The 7,326-nt window shown below is 45.7% G+C and overlaps 1 pseudogene; it reads right to left on the bottom strand.

The window, feature by feature from the left end:
• Positions 1-580: 580 nt before the first annotated feature.
• On the bottom strand, positions 581-818 carry LOC139251873 (U2 spliceosomal RNA; annotated as a pseudogene).
• Positions 819-7,326: the final 6,508 nt, after the last annotated feature.

The raw sequence follows: 7,326 nt of genomic DNA, 5'->3' as shown, positions 1-7,326 counted from the left end.
AAGTGTATTACCTAGCAGATCAACTGAGAAGTTGTACTGTCTGCTTCCATGGATGTGCCTCGGTTTCCTGACTGAAGAGGGTAGTACAGACAGAGCTGACCATCCGTGACTAACTACATAAGAACATAAAAATTAGGAGCAGGAGTAGGCCATGCGGCCCCTCAAACCTGCTCCTTAAAGAAGTTAACGATAGTATTAGATTAAAAGAAGAGGTTTATAATGTTATGAAGAATAGTAGTACACCTGGGATAGGGAGAGCTTTAGAAACCAGCAAAGGATGACCAAAAAATTGATAAGGGAGAAAATAGAATATGAGAGTAAACTAGCAAGATATATAAAAATAGATTGTAAGATCTTCTACAAGTATGTAAAGAGGAAGAGAGTAGCAAAAGTAAACATTGGTCCCTTAGAGGCTGGGACAAGAGCAATTTTTTTAATTTTTTTTTTTTAATTTAATTTTATTTTTTTTTAATTTTTCGTTGCCAATCTTTCCAATTCTTTGTCAAATCACAAACGCCAGAGGTCACCTTGCACACATCAAGGATCACTCTGCGCCAATGCTCTTAGCCAAAAGGCCGAGAGCCACTGCACCGTTCCTGGAAGTACTGCAATACCAGGTTCGTGCCATGGAGGTGGATGGGTCAGGCCCCCCACACACCTCCGTGGAGGTGGATGGGTCAATCCACCCCACCCACCTCCTATTTCCAAAAAGCATAGGAGAACCACCTTCCTGATCCAGGGAGAACCACTTTGGGGTCATGGTTACTCCCCTGTCAGGTCAGTTACGCATGATCTTAGCCAAAAGGCCGAGAAGCGATAGCAATTATAATGGGAAAAAGGAAATGGCAGAGAATTTAAACAAATATTTTGGCAGCAATTTTGCTGACCTCTCCAGTGCCTCTATATCCTTTTTATAATATGGCGACCAGAACTGTACACAGGATTCTAAGTGTGGTCTAACCAAGGTTCGATACAAGTTTAGCATAACTTCCTTACTTTTCAATTCTATACCTCTAGAAATAAACCCGAGTGCTTGGTTTTCTCTTTTTAAGGCCTTGTTAACCTGTGTCGCAACTTTTAGTGATTTGCGTATTTATACTCCAAGATCCCTTTGATCCTCTACCCCACCTAGACTCGCACCCTCGAAGTAATGTGACCTCCCTATTCTTCCTATCAAAATGTAATACATTACATTTATCTGTGTTGAACTTAATTTGCCAATATATATGTCCACTCTGCAAGTTTATTAATGTCCTCCTGTATTTTGTTTCAGTCCTCCACAGTATTGACTATTCTTCCGTCACCGCCCCCCCACCCCGCCCCCCCCCCCCTCCCCCGCCTCCACCCTGCCAATTTGGTGTCAGACGCAAATTAAGAAATTGTGTTTTTGATCCAGAAGTCGAAATCGGTAATATAAATTGTGAATAACAGAATTGATCCTGTGGAACACCATTGCCCACCTTCTGCCACTGTGAATAGCTACCCTTTACCCCTACTCTCTGCTTTCTGTCTTAAAGCCAGCTACCTATCCATTCTGCTACTTGTCCCCTGACTCCGCATTCTCTGACCTTGTTCATCAGTCTATTATGGGGTACCTTATCGAAGGCCTTTTGAAAATCTAGATAACTTACATCTACTGCATTACCATTGTCCACTCTCTCTGTTACCTCTTCAAAAATTCAATGAGATTGGTCAAGCAAGACTTTCCCTTTTGAAATCTATGCTGACTATTCATTATTATATTTTTAGTTTCATGGGGCTAGAACCTCCACTTTTGTGCTTATCGCCCAAAAATGGGCGTTATTTCCGGCGTGGGCAGTAAAAAGGGGGGTTTTCAGATTGCCGGCTTCGTGCCCATTCTCAAAGCACCTAGTCTCCATTTTTTAAAATGGGCGTTACCGCGAGCGATATGAAATGGGCGGTAGCGTTAAATTTTTTTGACCTTCTGCCATAAATTCTCATCGTCCATAGCAACGGCATGGCAACACTCGATTCCCACAATTCAGGAGGTCAAGGGTCATCATGACATGTGCAGAAGAGGAGACAGAGAGAGTGAGGGAGCTCAGAGGGACTGAAGGCATGTCTGGGTGTGGTGTGGCTGCTTTGGAAGGAAGGAGGGAGACTTTAGAGCTTCACAGCAAGTAGGCAAACAAAAATTAGATGTTATCACCCACATATTTACCCGAATTTGGCCTATAATTGAGAGAGAGGAGGAGGCATCACAGCACGCTGTGGAGACTGATGCTGGAGAGAGCAGTGAGGTAGGAGAGGAGCACATTGGAGGGCGCAAAAGAACCAGGAGGTTCTCAGATGAGGCAAATGCCTCCCTCCTGCAGAAGGTCGAGTCACGCTGGGGTGATTTGACACAGGGAGGACGTGGGAAGCCCACCCCAAAGGCCTACCAGAGGATATGGACCGAGATAGCAGAGGTGGTCTCGTCGGCGACCAACGAGGTTCGTGAGGGCAACCAATGCCGCAAACGATGGAACAACCTTGTGGGATCTGCAAGAGTAAGTATTACATTGATCTACATGTACTTATTGTTATGTTCAGAATAACTCCACAAGACTGTATGCTGTAAGCTCAAACTGGTGTGACCTTAGTCTCTTTAATCAAACTCCAGAGTGCAGAAACAGCATGGCAACCTTTTATACTTGCTTGCATGAGGTGTGCTGGTGACCCTTGGGTCTCCAACAGGTGCGCCCCCTGGTGGCAAGTCTTACGCTATTATAAAGTTTACATACATAACATCACTCCCCCCCCCCCCCCCAAATTCTTAGATACAAGTTGAGGCGATCCGGGGCTCGATGTTCCCGAGTTGATCGCCTGAGTTGAAGTCCTGGCATCAGTGAGTTGGTCGGATCATTGCTGCACTGCAGCGAGGCTGGTCTGATCCGACTGTCGGGCATGATGGGTTCATCCTCGTGATTGACAGCGAGGTCGATTGCTGGTTGGGTGTGTGTTGGTGGATCAATGATGGTAATGTCCTCTTCAAACTGTTCTTGGTTGTCAGTGAATCGCAGTTTGGTCTGATCCAAATGCTTTCTGCACGTTTGTCCATTCAGAAGTTTGACAACAAGCACTCTATTCCCCCTCCTTGGCTAAAATAGTGCCAGCAACCCATTTGGGACAATGACCGTAATTAAGAACAAATACGGGATCATTAACTTCAATGTCACGCGATACATTATGCCGGTGATGCCAGGTTTCTACATGATCATTGAGATCCTGGTGGACTAAGGAGAACCTGATTTTGAGTACTCTCTTCATTAACAATTCTGCAGGGGGAATCCCGGTAAGCGTGTGTGGTTGCGTCTGGTAACTGAGCACAACCCGGGATAACCGGGTCTGCAGGGAAGCACCCGTCACGCGTTTCAAGCTCTGCTTGATAGTTTGGACTGCCTGTTCCGTTTGACCATTGGATGCAGGCTTAAACATGGCAGACCTCACATGTTTGATGTCATTGTGGGTCATGAACTCGTTGAATTCTGAGCTGGTGAAACATGGTCCATTGTCACTAACAAGGACGTCGGGCAAACCATGGGTGGCGAACATGACCCGGAGGCTTTCAATGGTGGCAGTGGACGTACATGATGACATTATTACACATTCAATCCATTTAGAGTAAGCGGCTACTACTACTAGGAACATCTTTCCTAGAAAGGGGCCAGCGAAATCTACATGGACCCTGGACCACGGTTTGGAGGGCCATGACCACAGACTCAGTGGGGCCTCTCTAGGTGCATTGCTCGACTGTGATCAAGTGTTACATTTGTGTACACATGACTCCAATTCTGAGTCAATGCCGGGCCATCAAATATGTGACCTGGCGCTAGCCTTCATCATGACTATGCCTGGGTGGGTACTGTGTAGGTCGTGTATAAACGTTTCCCTGCCTTTTTTTGGCAAAACCACATGATTCCTCCACAGGAGATAATCCGAATGGATGGATATTTCATCCTTGCGTCGGTAAAATGACTTAATTTCGTCTTGCCCAGGAACAGCCGACCAGTTCCCATTAAGGACGCAGTTTTTTACTAGTGATAGCACAGGGTCCTGGCTAGTCCAGGTCCTGATCTGGCCAGCCGTGACAGGTGACCCCTCGCTCTCAAAAACATCCATTACAAGAAGCAAGTCTGCGGCTTGCGCCATTTCCACCCCGGTGGTGGGCAATGGTAGCTGACTGAGGGCATCAGCACAGTTCTCAGTGCCTGCAGAAGAAAAAGGTACACGGAGTCAGAGGAAATGTATTAGCATGGATCGAGAATTGGCTGGCCAACAGAAAGCAGAGAGTCGGGATAAATGGGTCTTTTTCGGGTTGGAAATCGGTGGTTAGTGGTGTGCCCACAACTGTTTACAATATACATAGATGACCTGGAAGAGGGGACAGAGTGTAGTGTAACAAAATTTGCAGATGACACAAAGAATAGTGGAAAAGCGGGTTGTGTAGAGGACACAGAGAGGCCGCAAAGAGATTGAGATAGGTTAAGCGAATGGGCTAAGGTTTGGCAGATGGAATACAATGTCGGAAAATGTGAGGTCATCCACCTTGGAAAAAAAAACAGTAAAAGGCAATATTTTTTGAATGGGGAGAAATTACAACATGCTGCAGTGCAGAGAGACCTGGGGGTCCTTGTGCATGAATCCCAAAAAGTTAGTTTGCAGGTGCAGCAGGTAATCAGGAAGGCGAATGGAATGTTGGCCTTCATTGCGAGAGGGATGGAGTACAAAAGCAGGGAGGTCCTGCTGCAACTGTACAGGGTATTGGTGAGGCCGCATCTGGAGTACTGCGTGCAGTTTTGGTCACCTTACTTAAGGAAGGATATACTAGCTTTGGAGGGGGTACAGAGATGATTCACTAGGCTGATTCCGGAGATGAGGGGGTTACCTTATGATGATAGATTGAGTAGACTGGGTCTTTACTCGTTGGAGTTCAGAAGGATGAGGGGTGATCTTATAGAAACATTTAAAATAATGAAAGGGATAGACAAGATCGAGACAGAGAGGTTGTTTCCACTGGTCAGGGAGACTAGAACTAGGGGGCACAGCCTCAAAATACGGGGGAGCCAATTTAAAACCGAGTTGAGAAGGAATTTCTTCTCCCAGAGGGTTGTGAATCTGTGGAATTCTCTGCCCAAGGAAGCAGTTGAGGCTAGCTCATTGAATGTATTCAAATCATAGATAGATAGATTTTTAACCAATAAAGGAATTAAGGGTTATGGAGAGCGGGCAGGTAAGTGGAACTGAGTCCACGGCCAGATCAGCCATGATCTTGTTGAATGGCGGAGCAGGCTCGAGGGGCTAGATGGCCTACTCCTGTTCCTAATTCTTATGTTCTTATGTTCTGGTCTGTGGTAGATTAAATAGGCATACGCAGATAATGTTAGTGCCCATCTTTGGATGCGAAATGAAGCGTTGGTGTTAATATCTTTGCTTTGTGAAAACAGCAGAATGAGCGGTTTGTGGTCGGCTTCGAGCTCGAACCAGAGTCCAAATAGCTATTGGTGCATTTTCTTAACCCCATATATGCATGATAATGCTTCTTTTTCAACCATACTGTAGGCTCTTTCAACCTTAGATAAACTTCTGGACACATATGCAACCGGTTGCAGTTTGCCTGACACATTGGCTTGCTGTAACACACAACTGACCCTGTACGCAGATGCATCACAAGCTAGTACTAAAAGTTTACACGGGTCATACAATACAAGTAACTTGTTAGAACATAGCAGGTTTCTGGCCTTATCGAAGGCTGTCTCTTGAGATTTACCCCAAACCCAGTCGTCACCCTTATGTAGCAATAAATGCAAAGGTTCCAACAAAGTGCTCAACCCGGGTAGAAAGTTACCAAAATAGTTGAGGAGTCCCAGGAATGAATGCCGCTCCATCACATTCTGTGGTCTGGGTGCATTCTTGATGGCCTCCATCTTAAAGTCCGTGGGTCTGATGCCATCTGCCGCAAACTTTCTCCCCAAAAATTCGACCTCTGGCGCCAGGAAAACGGACTTGGAGCATTTCAGTCTGAGTCCCACTCTGTCCAGTCGCTTAAGAACCTCTTCCAGGTTGTGCAAGTGTTCAGTGGTGTCACGATCAGTGATCAGGATGTTGTTTTGAAACACAACGGTGCATGGAACTGATTTCAGCAGACTCTCCATGTTCCCCTGAAAGATAGCAGCAGCTGAGCAGATCCCGAAAGGGCATCTGTGGTATATGAACAGTCCTTTGTGCGTGTTGATGCACGTCAACCTTTTCGAAGATTCAGCCAGCTCCTCTGTCATGTAAGCAGAGGTTAGATCCAGCTTGGTGAACGACTTCCCCCCTGCTAACATTGTGAACAGATCCTCCGCTTAGGGTAGTGGGTACTGGTCCTGTAACGAGACTTGGTTGACCAACTAGGGGGGAGGCCATCTTAGACTGGGTGTTGTGTAATGAGAGAGGATTAATTAGCAATCTCATTGTATGAGGCCCCTTGGGGAAGAGTGACCATAATATGGTGGAATTTTACATTAGGATGGACGATGAAACAGTTAATTCAGAGACCATGGTCCAGAACTTAAAGAAGGGTAACTTTGAAGGTATGAGGCGTGAATTGGCTAGGATAGATTGGCGAATGATACTTAAGGGGTTGACAATGGATGGGCAATGGCAGACATTTAGAGACCGCATGGATGAACTACAACAATTGTACATCCCTGTCTGGCGTAAAAATAAAAAAGGGAAAGTGGCTCAACCGTGGCTATCAAGGGAAATCAGGGATAGTATGAAAGCCAAGGAAGTGGCATACAAATTGGCCAGAAATAGCAGCGAACCCGGGGACTGGGAGAAATTTAGAAATCAGCAGAGGAGGACAAAGGGTTTGATTATGGCAGGGAAAGCTTGCAGGGAACATTAAGACGGACTGCAAAAGCTTCTATAGATATGTAAAGAGAAAAAGGTTAGTAAAGACCAACATAGGTCTCCTGCAATCAGAATCAGGGGAAGTCATAACGGGAAACAAAGAAATGGCAGACCAATTGATCAAGTACTTTGGTTCGGTGTTCACTAAAGAGGACACAAACAACCTTCCGGATATAAAAGGGGTCAGAGGGTCTAGTAAGGAGGAGGAACTGAGGGAAATCATTATTAGTTGGAAAATTGTGTTGGGGAAATTGATGGGATTGAAGGCCGATAAATCCCCAGGACTGCATCCCAGAGTACTTAAGGAGGTGGCCTTGGAAATAGCGGATGCATTGACAGTCATTTTCCAACATTCCATAGACTCTGGATCAGTTCCTATGGAGTGGAGGGTAGCCAATGTAACCCCACTTTTTAAAAAAGGAGGGAGAG

Source organism: Pristiophorus japonicus, chromosome 2 (assembly GCF_044704955.1).
Source record: "Pristiophorus japonicus isolate sPriJap1 chromosome 2, sPriJap1.hap1, whole genome shotgun sequence".
Classification (NCBI taxonomy): Eukaryota; Metazoa; Chordata; class Chondrichthyes; family Pristiophoridae; genus Pristiophorus; species Pristiophorus japonicus.
Note: the sequence above shows the minus strand (reverse complement) of the source record. Positions and strands in the feature narration are given on the sequence as shown.